Genomic DNA, 12,338 nt, shown 5'->3' with positions numbered 1-12,338 from the left:
GTCTGGCAGAGTGTTGAGGGCCTGTTGTAATGTATTTAGTATTGAGTTCTGTCTGGCAGAGTGTTGAGGGGCTGTTGTAATGTATTTAGTATTGAGTTCTGTCTGGCAGAGTGTTGAGGGGCTGTTGTAATGTATTTAGTATTGAGTTCTGTCTGGCAGAGTGTTGAGGGCCTGTTGTAATGTATTTAGTATTGAGTTCTGTCTGGCAGAGTGTTGAGAGGCTGTTGTAATGTATTTAGTATTGAGTTCTGTCTGGCAGAGTGTTGAGGGGCTGTTGGAATGTATTTAGTATTGAGTTCTGTCTGGCGGAGTGTTGAGGGCCTGTTGTAATGTATTTAGTATTGAGTTCTGTCTGGCAGAGTGTTGAGGGGCTGTTGTAATGTATTTAGTATTGAGTTCTGTCTGGCAGAGCATTGAGAGGCTGTTGTAATGTATTTAGTATTGAGTTCTGTCTGGCAGAGCGTTGAGAGGCTGTTGTAATGTATTTAGTATTGAGTTCTGTCTGGCAGAGTGTTGAGGGGCCTGTTGTAATGTATTTCGTATTGAGTTCTGTCTGGCAGAGTGTTGAGGGCCTGTTGTAATGTATTTAGTATTGAGTTCTGTCTGGCAGAGTGTTGAGGGCCTGTTGTAATGTATTTAGTATTGAGTTCTGTCTGGCAGAGTGTTGAGAGGCTGTTGTAATGTATTTAGTATTGAGTTCTGTCTGGCAGAGTGTTGAGAGGCTGTTGTAATGTATTTAGTATTGAGTTCTGTCTGGCAGAGTGTTGAGGGGCCTGTTGTAATGTATTTAGTATTGAGTTCTGTCTGGCAGAGTGTTGAGGGGCTGTTGTAATGTATTTAGTATTGAGTTCTGTCTGGCAGAGTGTTGAGGGCCTGTTGTAATGTATTTAGTATTGAGTTCTGTCTGGCAGAGTGTTGAGGGGCTGTTGTAATGTATTTAGTATTGAGTTCTGTCTGGCAGAGTGTTGAGGGGCTGTTGTAATGTATTTAGTATTGAGTTCTGTCTGGCAGAGTGTTGAGGGCCTGTTGTAATGTATTTAGTATTGAGTTCTGTCTGGCAGAGTGTTGAGGGGCTGTTGTAATGTATTTAGTATTGAGTTCTGTCTGGCAGAGTGTTGAGAGGCTGTTGTAATGTATTTAGTATTGAGTTCTGTCTTGCAGAGCGTTGAGAGGCTGTTGTAATGTATTTAGTATTGAGTTCTGTCTGGCAGAGCGTTGAGGGCCTGTTGTAATGTATTTAGTATTGAGTTCTGTCTGGCAGAGTGTTGAGGGGCTGTTTTAATGTATTTAGTATTGAGTTCATCTGGCAGAGTGTTGAGGGGCTGTTGTAATGTATTTAGTATTGAGTTCTGTCTGGCAGAGTGTTGAGGGGCTGTTGTAATGTATTTAGTATTGAGTTCTGTCTGGCAGAGTGTTGAGGGGCTGTTGTAATGTATTTAGTATTGAGTTCTGTCTAGCAGAGTGTTGAGGGGCTGTTGTAATGTATTTAGTATTGAGTTCTGTCTGGCAGAGTGTTGATGGGCTGTTGTAATGTATTTAGTATTGAGGTCTGTCTGGCAGAGTGTTGAGGGCCTGTTGTAATGTATTTAGTATTGAGTTCTGTCTGGCAGAGTGTTGAGGGCCTGTTGTAATGTATTTAGTATTGAGTTCTGTCTGGCAGAGTGTTGAGGGGCTGTTGTAATGTATTTAGTATTGAGTTCTGTCTGGCAGAGTGTTGAGGGGCTGTTGAACTGTATTTAGTATTGAGTTCTGTCTGGCAGAGTGTTGAGGGACCTGTTGTAATGTATTTAGTATTGAGTTCTGTCTGGCAGAGTGTTGAGGGGCTGTTGTAATGTATTTAGTATTGAGTTCTGTCTGGCAGAGTGTTGAGGGGCTGTTGTAATGTATTTAGTATTGAGTTCTGTCTGGCAGAGTGTTGAGGGGCTGTTGTAATGTATTTAGTATTGAGTTCTGTCTGGCAGAGTGTTGAGGGCCTGTTGTAATGTATTTAGTATTGAGTTCTGTCTGGCAGAGTGTTGAGGGCCTGTTGTAATGTATTTAGTATTGAGTTCTGTCTGGCAGATTGTTGAGAGGCTGTTGTAATGTATTTAGTATTGAGTTCTGTCTGGCAGAGTGTTGAGGGGCTGTTGTAATGTATTTAGTATTGAGTTCTGTCTGGCAGAGTGTTGAGGGGCTGTTGTAATGTATTTAGTATTGAGTTCTTTCTGGCAGAGTATTGTGGGCGTGTTGTAATGTATTTAGTATTGAGTTCTGTCTGGCAGAGTGTTGAGGGCCTGTTGTAATGTATTTAGTATTGAGTTCTGTCTGGCAGAGTGTTGAGGGCCTGTTGTAATGTATTTAGTATTGAGTTCTGTCTGACAGAGTGTTGAGGGGCTGTTGTAATGTATTTAGTATTGAGTTCTGTCTGGCAGAGTGTTGAGGGCCTGTTGTAATGTATTTAGTATTGAGTTCTGTCTGGCAGAGTGTTGAGGGCCTGTTGTAATGTATTTAGTATTGAGTTCTGTCTGGCAGAGTGTTGAGGGGCTGTTGTAATGTATTTAGTATTGAGTTCTGTCTGGCAGAGTGTTGAGGGGCTGTTGTAATGTATTTAGTATTGAGTTCTGTCTGGCAGAGTGTTGAGGGGCTGTTGTAATGTATTTAGTATTGAGTTCTGTCTGGCAGAGTGTTGAGGGGCTGTTGTAATGTATTTAGTATTGAGTTCTGTCTGGCAGAGTGTTGAGGGGCTGTTGTAATGTATTTAGTATTGAGTTCTGTCTGGCAAAGTGTTGAGGGGCTGTTTTAATGTATTTAGTATTGAGTTCATCTGGCAGAGTGTTGAGGGGCTGTTGTAATGTATTTAGTATTGAGTTCTGTCTGGCAGAGTGTTGAGGGGCTGTTGTAATGTATTTAGTATTGAGTTCTGTCTGGCAGAGTGTTGAGGGGCTGTTGTAATGTATTTAGTATTGAGTTCTGTCTGGCAGAGTGTTGATGGGCTGTTGTAATGTATTTAGTATTGAGTTCTGTCTGGCAGAGTGTTGAGGGCCTGTTGTAATGTATTTAGTATTGAGTTCTGTCTGGCAGAGTGTTGAGGGCCTGTTGTAATGTATTTAGTATTGAGTTCTGTCTGGCAGAGTGTTGAGGGGCTGTTGTAATGTATTTAGTATTGAGGTCTGTCTGGCAGAGTGTTGAGGGGCTGTTGAACTGTATTTAGTATTGAGTTCTGTCTGGCAGAGTGTTGAGGGGCCTGTTGTAATGTATTTAGTATTGAGTTCTGTCTGGCAGAGTGTTGAGGGGCTGTTGTAATGTATTTAGTATTGAGTTCTGTCTGGCAGAGTGTTGAGGGGCTGTTGTAATGTATTTAGTATTGAGTTCTGTCTGGCAGAGTGTTGAGGGGCTGTTGTAATGTATTTAGTATTGAGTTCTGTCTGGCAGAGTGTTGAGGGGCTGTTGTAATGTTTTTAGTATTGAGTTCTGTCTGGCAGAGTGTTGAGGGGCCTGTTGTAATGTATTTAGTATTGAGTTCTGTCTGGCAGAGTGTTGAGGGGCTGTTGTAATGTATTTAGTATTGAGTTCTGTCTGGCAGAGTGTTGAGGGGCTGTTGTAATGTATTTAGTATTGAGTTCTGTCTGGCAGAGTGTTGAGGGGCTGTTGTAATGTATTTAGTATTGAGTTCTGTCTGGCAGAGTGTTGAGGGGCTGTTGTAATGTATTTAGTATTGAGTTCTGTCTGGCAGAGTGTTGAGGGGCTGTTGTAATGTATTTAGTATTGAGTTCTGTCTGGCAGAGTGTTGAGGGGCTGTTGTAATGTATTTAGTATTGAGTTCTGTCTGGCAGAGTGTTGAGGGGCTGTTGTAATGTATTTAGTATTGAGTTCTGTCTGGCAGAGTGTTGAGGGGCTGTTGTAATGTATTTAGTATTGAGTTCTGTCTGGCAGAGTGTTGAGGGCCTGTTGTAATGTATTTAGTATTGAGTTCTGTCTGGCAGAGTGTTGAGGGGCTGTTGTAATGTATTTAGTATTGAGTTCTGTCTGGCAGAGTGTTGAGGGCCTGTTGTAATGTATTTAGTATTGAGTTCTGTCTGGCAGAGTGTTGAGGGGCTGTTGTAATGTATTTAGTATTGAGTTCTGTCTGGCAGAGTGTTGAGGGGCTGTTGTAATGTATTTAGTATTGAGTTCTGTCTGGCAGAGTGTTGAGGGCCTGTTGTAATGTATTTAGTATTGAGTTCTGTCTGGCAGAGTGTTGAGGGGCTGTTGTAATGTATTTAGTATTGAGTTCTGTCTGGCAGAGTGTTGAGGGGCTGTTGTAATGTATTTAGTATTGAGTTCTGTCTGGCAGAGTGTTGAGGGGCTGTTGTAATGTATTTAGTATTGAGTTCTGTCTGGCAGAGTGTTGAGGGGCCTGTTGTAATGTATTTAGTATTGAGTTCTGTCTGGCAGAGTGTTGAGGGGCTGTTGTAATGTATTTAGTATTGAGTTCTGTCTGGCAGAGTGTTGAGGGGCTGTTGTAATGTATTTAGTATTGAGTTCTGTCTGGCAGAGTGTTGAGGGGCTGTTGTAATGTATTTAGTATTGAGTTCTGTCTGGCAGAGTGTTGAGGGGCTGTTGTAATGTATTTAGTATTGAGTTCTGTCTGGCAGAGTGTTGAGGGGCTGTTGTAATGTATTTAGTATTGAGTTCTGTCTGGCAGAGTGTTGAGGGGCTGTTGTAATGTATTTAGTATTGAGTTCTGTCTGGCAGAGTGTTGAGGGGCTGTTGTAATGTATTTAGTATTGAGTTCTGTCTGGCAGAGTGTTGAGGGGCTGTTGTAATGTATTTAGTATTGAGTTCTGTCTGGCAGAGTGTTGAGGGGCTGTTGTAATGTATTTAGTATTGAGTTCTGTCTGGCAGAGTGTTGAGGGGCTGTTGTAATGTATTTAGTATTGAGTTCTGTCTGGCAGAGTGTTGAGGGGCTGTTGTAATGTATTTAGTATTGAGTTCTGTCTGGCAGAGTGTTGAGGGGCTGTTGTAATGTATTTAGTATTGAGTTCTGTCTGGCAGAGTGTTGAGGGGCTGTTGTAATGTATTTAGTATTGAGTTCTGTCTGGCAGAGTGTTGAGGGGCCTGTTGTAATGTATTTAGTATTGAGTTCTGTCTGGCAGAGTGTTGAGGGGCTGTTGTAATGTATTTAGTATTGAGTTCTGTCTGGCAGAGTGTTGAGGGGCTGTTGTAATGTATTTAGTATTGAGTTCTGTCTGGCAGAGTGTTGAGGGGCTGTTGTAATGTATTTAGTATTGAGTTCTGTCTGGCAGAGTGTTGAGGGCCTGTTGTAATGTATTTAGTATTGAGTTCTGTCTGGCAGAGTGTTGAGGGGCTGTTGTAATGTATTTAGTATTGAGTTCTGTCTGGCAGAGTGTTGAGGGGCTGTTGTAATGTATTTAGTATTGAGTTCTGTCTGGCAGAGTGTTGAGGGGCTGTTGTAATGTATTTAGTATTGAGTTCTGTCTGGCAGAGTGTTGAGGGGCTGTTGTAATGTATTTAGTATTGAGTTCTGTCTGGCAGAGTGTTGAGGGGCTGTTGTAATGTATTTAGTATTGAGTTCTGTCTGGCAGAGTGTTGAGGGGCTGTTGTAATGTATTTAGTATTGAGTTCTGTCTGGCAGAGTGTTGAGGGGCTGTTGTAATGTATTTAGTATTGAGTTCTGTCTGGCGGAGTGTTGAGGGGCTGTTGTAATGTATTTAGTATTGAGTTCTGTCTGGCAGAGTGTTGAGGGGCTGTTGTAATGTATTTAGTATTGAGTTCTGTCTGGCAGAGTGTTGAGGGGCTGTTGTAATGTATTTAGTATTGAGTTCTGTCTGGCAGAGTGTTGAGGGGCTGTTGTAATGTTTTTAGTATTGAGTTCTGTCTGGCAGAGTGTTGAGGGGCCTGTTGTAATGTATTTAGTATTGAGTTCTGTCTGGCAGAGTGTTGAGGGCCTGTTGTAATGTATTTAGTATTGAGTTCTGTCTGGCAGAGTGTTGAGGGCCTGTTGTAATGTATTTAGTATTGAGTTCTGTCTGGCAGAGTGTTGAGGGGCTGTTGTAATGTATTTAGTATTGAGTTCTGTCTGGCAGAGTGTTGAGGGGCTGTTGTAATGTATTTAGTATTGAGTTCTGTCTGGCAGAGTGTTGAGGGGCCTGTTGTAATGTATTTAGTATTGAGTTCTGTCTGGCAGAGTGTTGAGGGGCTGTTGTAATGTATTTAGTATTGAGTTCTGTCTGGCAGAGTGTTGAGGGCCTGTTGTAATGTATTTAGTATTGAGTTCTGTCTGGCAGAGTGTTGAGGGGCTGTTGTAATGTATTTAGTATTGAGTTCTGTCTGGCAGAGTGTTGAGGGGCTGTTGTAATGTATTTAGTATTGAGTTCTGTCTGGCGGAGTGTTGAGGGGCTGTTGTAATGTATTTAGTATTGAGTTCTGTCTGGCAGAGTGTTGAGGGGCTGTTGTAATGTATTTAGTATTGAGTTCTGTCTGGCAGAGTGTTGAGGGGCTGTTGTAATGTATTTAGTATTGAGTTCTGTCTGGCAGAGTGTTGAGGGCCTGTTGTAATGTATTTAGTATTGAGTTCTGTCTGGCAGAGTGTTGAGGGGCTGTTGTAATGTATTTAGTATTGAGTTCTGTCTGGCAGAGTGTTGAGGGGCTGTTGTAATGTATTTAGTATTGAGTTCTGTCTGGCAGAGTGTTGAGGGGCTGTTGTAATGTATTTAGTATTGAGTTCTGTCTGGCAGAGTGTTGAGGGGCTGTTGTAATGTATTTAGTATTGAGTTCTGTCTGGCAGAGTGTTGAGGGGCTGTTGTAATGTATTTAGTATTGAGTTCTGTCTGGCAGAGTGTTGAGGGGCTGTTGTAATGTATTTAGTATTGAGTTCTGTCTGGCAGAGTGTTGAGGGGCTGTTGTAATGTATTTAGTATTGAGTTCTGTCTGGCAGAGTGTTGAGGGGCTGTTGTAATGTATTTAGTATTGAGTTCTGTCTGGCAGAGTGTTGAGGGCCTGTTGTAATGTATTTAGTATTGAGTTCTGTCTGGCAGAGTGTTGAGGGGCTGTTGTAATGTATTTAGTATTGAGGTCTGTCTGGCAGAGTGTTGAGGGGCTGTTGAACTGTATTTAGTATTGAGTTCTGTCTGGCAGAGTGTTGAGGGGCCTGTTGTAATGTATTTAGTATTGAGTTCTGTCTGGCAGAGTGTTGAGGGGCTGTTGTAAGGTATTTAGTATTGAGTTCTGTCTGGCAGAGTGTTGAGGGGCTGTTGTAATGTATTTAGTATTGAGTTCTGTCTGGCAGAGTGTTGAGGGCCTGTTGTAATGTATTTAGTATTGAGTTCTGTCTGGCAGAGTGTTGAGGGCCTGTTGTAATGTATTTAGTATTGAGTTCTGTCTGGCAGAGTGTTGAGGGCCTGTTGTAATGTATTTAGTATTGAGTTCTGTCTGGCAGAGTGTTGAGAGGCTGTTGTAATGTATTTAGTATTGAGTTCTGTCTGGCAGAGTGTTGAGGGGCTGTTGTAATGTATTTAGTATTGAGTTCTGTCTGGCAGAGTGTTGAGGGGCTGTTGTAATGTATTTAGTATTGAGTTCTTTCTGGCAGAGTATTGTGGGCGTGTTGTAATGTATTTAGTATTGAGTTCTGTCTGGCAGAGTGTTGAGGGCCTGTTGTAATGTATTTAGTATTGAGTTCTGTCTGGCAGAGTGTTGAGGGCCTGTTGTAATGTATTTAGTATTGAGTTCTGTCTGACAGAGTGTTGAGGGGCTGTTGTAATGTATTTAGTATTGAGTTCTGTCTGGCAGAGTGTTGAGGGCCTGTTGTAATGTATTTAGTATTGAGTTCTGTCTGGCAGAGTGTTGAGGGCCTGTTGTAATGTATTTAGTATTGAGTTCTGTCTGGCAGAGTGTTGAGGGGCTGTTGTAATGTATTTAGTATTGAGTTCTGTCTGGCAGAGTGTTGAGGGGCTGTTGTAATGTATTTAGTATTGAGTTCTGTCTGGCAGAGTGTTGAGGGGCTGTTGTAATGTATTTAGTATTGAGTTCTGTCTGGCAGAGTGTTGAGGGGCTGTTGTAATGTATTTAGTATTGAGTTCTGTCTGGCAGAGTGTTGAGGGGCTGTTGTAATGTATTTAGTATTGAGTTCTGTCTGGCAGAGTGTTGAGGGGCTGTTGTAATGTATTTAGTATTGAGTTCTGTCTGGCAGAGTGTTGAGGGGCTGTTGTAATGTATTTAGTATTGAGTTCTGTCTGGCAGAGTGTTGAGGGGCTGTTGTAATGTATTTAGTATTGAGTTCTGTCTAGCAGAGTGTTGAGGGGCTGTTGTAATGTATTTAGTATTGAGTTCTGTCTGGCAGAGTGTTGATGGGCTGTTGTAATGTATTTAGTATTGAGGTCTGTCTGGCAGAGTGTTGAGGGCCTGTTGTAATGTATTTAGTATTGAGTTCTGTCTGGCAGAGTGTTGAGGGCCTGTTGTAATGTATTTAGTATTGAGGTCTGTCTGGCAGAGTGTTGAGGGGCTGTTGTAATGTATTTAGTATTGAGGTCTGTCTGGCAGAGTGTTGAGGGGCTGTTGAACTGTATTTAGTATTGAGTTCTGTCTGGCAGAGTGTTGAGGGGCCTGTTGTAATGTATTTAGTATTGAGTTCTGTCTGGCAGAGTGTTGAGGGGCTGTTGTAAGGTATTTAGTATTGAGTTCTGTCTGGCAGAGTGTTGAGGGGCTGTTGTAATGTATTTAGTATTGAGTTCTGTCTGGCAGAGTGTTGAGGGGCTGTTGTAATGTATTTAGTATTGAGTTCTGTCTGGCAGAGTGTTGATGGGCTGTTGTAACGTATTTAGTATTGAGTTCTGTCTGGCAGAGTGTTGAGGGGCCTGTTGTAATGTATTTAGTATTGAGTTCTGTCTGGCAGAGTGTTGAGGGCCTGTTGTAATGTATTTAGTATTGAGTTCTGTCTGGCAGAGTGTTGAGGGGCTGTTGTAATGTATTTAGTATTGAGTTCTGTCTGGCAGAGTGTTGAGGGGCTGTTGTAATGTATTTAGTATTGAGTTCTGTCTGGCAGAGTGTTGAGGGGCTGTTGTAATGTATTTAGTATTGAGTTCTGTCTGGCAGAGTGTTGAGGGGCTGTTGTAATGTATTTAGTATTGAGTTCTGTCTGGCAGAGTGTTGAGGGCCTGTTGTAATGTATTTAGTATTGAGTTCTGTCTGGCAGAGTGTTGAGGGGCTGTTGTAATGTATTTAGTATTGAGTTCTGTCTGGCAGAGTGTTGAGGGGCTGTTGTAATGTATTTAGTATTGAGTTCTGTCTGGCAGAGTGTTGAGGGCCTGTTGTAATGTATTTAGTATTGAGTTCTGTCTGGCAGAGTGTTGAGGGGCTGTTGTAATGTATTTAGTATTGAGTTCTGTCTGGCAGAGTGTTGAGGGGCTGTTGTAATGTATTTAGTATTGAGTTCTGTCTGGCAGAGTGTTGAGGGGCTGTTGTAATGTATTTAGTATTGAGTTCTGTCTGGCAGAGTGTTGAGGGGCTGTTGTAATGTATTTAGTATTGAGTTCTGTCTGGCAGAGTGTTGAGGGCCTGTTGTAATGTATTTAGTATTGAGTTCTGTCTGGCAGAGTGTTGAGGGGCTGTTGTAATGTATTTAGTATTGAGTTCTGTCTGGCAGAGTGTTGAGGGGCTGTTGTAATGTATTTAGTATTGAGTTCTGTCTGGCAGAGTGTTGAGGGGCTGTTGTAATGTATTTAGTATTGAGTTCTGTCTGGCAGAGTGTTGAGGGGCCTGTTGTAATGTATTTAGTATTGAGTTCTGTCTGGCAGAGTGTTGAGGGGCTGTTGTAATGTATTTAGTATTGAGTTCTGTCTGGCAGAGTGTTGAGGGGCTGTTGTAATGTATTTAGTATTGAGTTCTGTCTGGCAGAGTGTTGAGGGGCTGTTGTAATGTATTTAGTATTGAGTTCTGTCTGGCAGAGTGTTGAGGGGCTGTTGTAATGTATTTAGTATTGAGTTCTGTCTGGCAGAGTGTTGAGGGGCTGTTGTAATGTATTTAGTATTGAGTTCTGTCTGGCAGAGTGTTGAGGGGCTGTTGTAATGTATTTAGTATTGAGTTCTGTCTGGCAGAGTGTTGAGGGGCTGTTGTAATGTATTTAGTATTGAGTTCTGTCTGGCAGAGTGTTGAGGGGCTGTTGTAATGTATTTAGTATTGAGTTCTGTCTGGCAGAGTGTTGAGGGGCTGTTGTAATGTATTTAGTATTGAGTTCTGTCTGGCAGAGTGTTGAGAGGCTGTTGTAATGTATTTAGTATTGAGTTCTGTCTGGCAGAGTGTTGAGGGCCTGTTGTAATGTATTTAGTATTGAGTTCTGTCTGGCAGAGTGTTGAGGGCCTGTTGTAATGTATTTAGTATTGAGTTCTGTCTGGCAGAGTGTTGAGGGGCTGTTGTAATGTATTTAGTATTGAGTTCTGTCTGGCAGAGTGTTGAGGGGCCTGTTGTAATGTATTTAGTATTGAGTTCTGTCTGGCAGAGTGTTGAGGGGCTGTTGTAATGTATTTAGTATTGAGTTCTGTCTGGCAGAGTGTTGAGGGCCTGTTGTAATGTATTTAGTATTGAGTTCTGTCTGGCAGAGTGTTGAGGGGCTGTTGTAATGTATTTAGTATTGAGTTCTGTCTGGCAGAGTGTTGAGGGCCTGTTGTAATGTATTTAGTATTGAGTTCTGTCTGGCAGAGTGTTGAGGGGCTGTTGTAATGTATTTAGTATTGAGTTCTGTCTGGCAGAGTGTTGAGGGGCTGTTGTAATGTATTTAGTATTGAGTTCTGTCTGGCAGAGTGTTGAGGGGCTGTTGTAATGTATTTAGTATTGAGTTCTGTCTGGCAGAGTGTTGAGGGGCTGTTGTAATGTATTTAGTATTGAGTTCTGTCTGGCAGAGTGTTGAGGGGCTGTTGTAATGTATTTAGTATTGAGTTCTGTCTGGCAGAGTGTTGAGGGGCTGTTGTAATGTATTTAGTATTGAGTTCTGTCTGGCAGAGTGTTGAGGGGCTGTTGTAATGTATTTAGTATTGAGTTCTGTCTGGCAGAGTGTTGAGGGCCTGTTGTAATGTATTTAGTATTGAGTTCTGTCTGGCAGAGTGTTGAGGGGCTGTTGTAATGTATTTAGTATTGAGTTCTGTCTGGCAGAGTGTTGAGGGGCTGTTGTAATGTATTTAGTATTGAGTTCTGTCTGGCAGAGTGTTGAGGGCCTGTTGTAATGTATTTAGTATTGAGTTCTGTCTGGCAGAGTGTTGAGGGGCTGTTGTAATGTATTTAGTATTGAGTTCTGTCTGGCAGAGTGTTGAGGGGCTGTTGTAATGTATTTAGTATTGAGTTCTGTCTGGCAGAGTGTTGAGGGGCTGTTGTAATGTATTTAGTATTGAGTTCTGTCTGGCAGAGTGTTGAGGGGCTGTTGTAATGTATTTAGTATTGAGTTCTGTCTGGCGGAGTGTTGAGGGCCTGTTGTAATGTATTTAGTATTGAGTTCTGTCTGACAGAGTGTTGAGAGGCTGTTGTAATGTATTTAGTATTGAGTTCTGTCTGGCAGAGTGTTGAGGGGCTGTTGTAATGTATTTAGTATTGAGTTCTGTCTGGCAGAGTGTTGAGGGGCTGTTGTAATGTATTTAGTATTGAGTTCTGTCTGGCAGAGTGTTGAGGGGCTGTTGTAATGTATTTAGTATTGAGTTCTGTCTGGCAGAGTGTTGAGGGGCTGTTGTAATGTATTTAGTATTGAGTTCTGTCTGGCAGAGTGTTGAGGGCCTGTTGTAATGTATTTAGTATTGAGTTCTGTCTGGCAGAGTGTTGAGGGGCTGTTGTAATGTATTTAGTATTGAGTTCTGTCTGGCAGAGTATTGAGGGGCTGTTGTAATGTATTTAGTTTTGAGTTCTGTCTGGCAGAGTGTTGAGGGCCTGTTGTAATGTATTTAGTATTGAGTTCTGTCTGGCAGAGTGTTGAGGGGCCTGTTGTAATGTATTTAGTATTGAGTTCTGTCTGGCAGAGTGTTGAGGGGCTGTTGTAATGTATTTAGTATTGAGTTCTGTCTGGCAGAGTGTTGAGGGGCCTGTTGTAATGTATTTAGTATTGAGTTCTGTCTGGCAGAGTGTTGAGGGGCTGTTGTAATGTATTTAGTATTGAGTTCTGTCTGGCAGAGTGTTGAGGGGCTGTTGTAATGTATTTAGTATTGAGTTCTGTCTGGCAGAGTGTTGAGGGGCCTGTTGTAATGTATTTAGTATTGAGTTCTGTCTGGCAGAGTGTTGAGGGGCTGTTGTAATGTATTTAGTATTGAGTTCTGTCTGGCAGAGTGTTGAGGGCCTGTTGTAATGTATTTAGTATTGAGTTCTGTCTGGCAGAGTGTTGAGAGGCT

At 42.0% G+C, this 12,338-nt stretch overlaps 1 protein-coding gene across 1 annotated transcript in view; it reads left to right on the top strand.

Moving 5' to 3' along the window:
* Positions 1–12,338, top strand: part of LOC106594058 (puratrophin-1) — a 188,906-nt gene that overhangs the window by 38,222 nt on the left and 138,346 nt on the right. The window lies entirely within an intron of this gene.

This window comes from Salmo salar, chromosome ssa11 (genome assembly GCF_905237065.1).
Source record: "Salmo salar chromosome ssa11, Ssal_v3.1, whole genome shotgun sequence".
Classification (NCBI taxonomy): domain Eukaryota; kingdom Metazoa; phylum Chordata; class Actinopteri; order Salmoniformes; family Salmonidae; genus Salmo; species Salmo salar.
The sequence above is the reverse complement of the archived record's forward strand: the minus strand, read 5'-3'. Positions and strand labels throughout refer to the sequence as shown.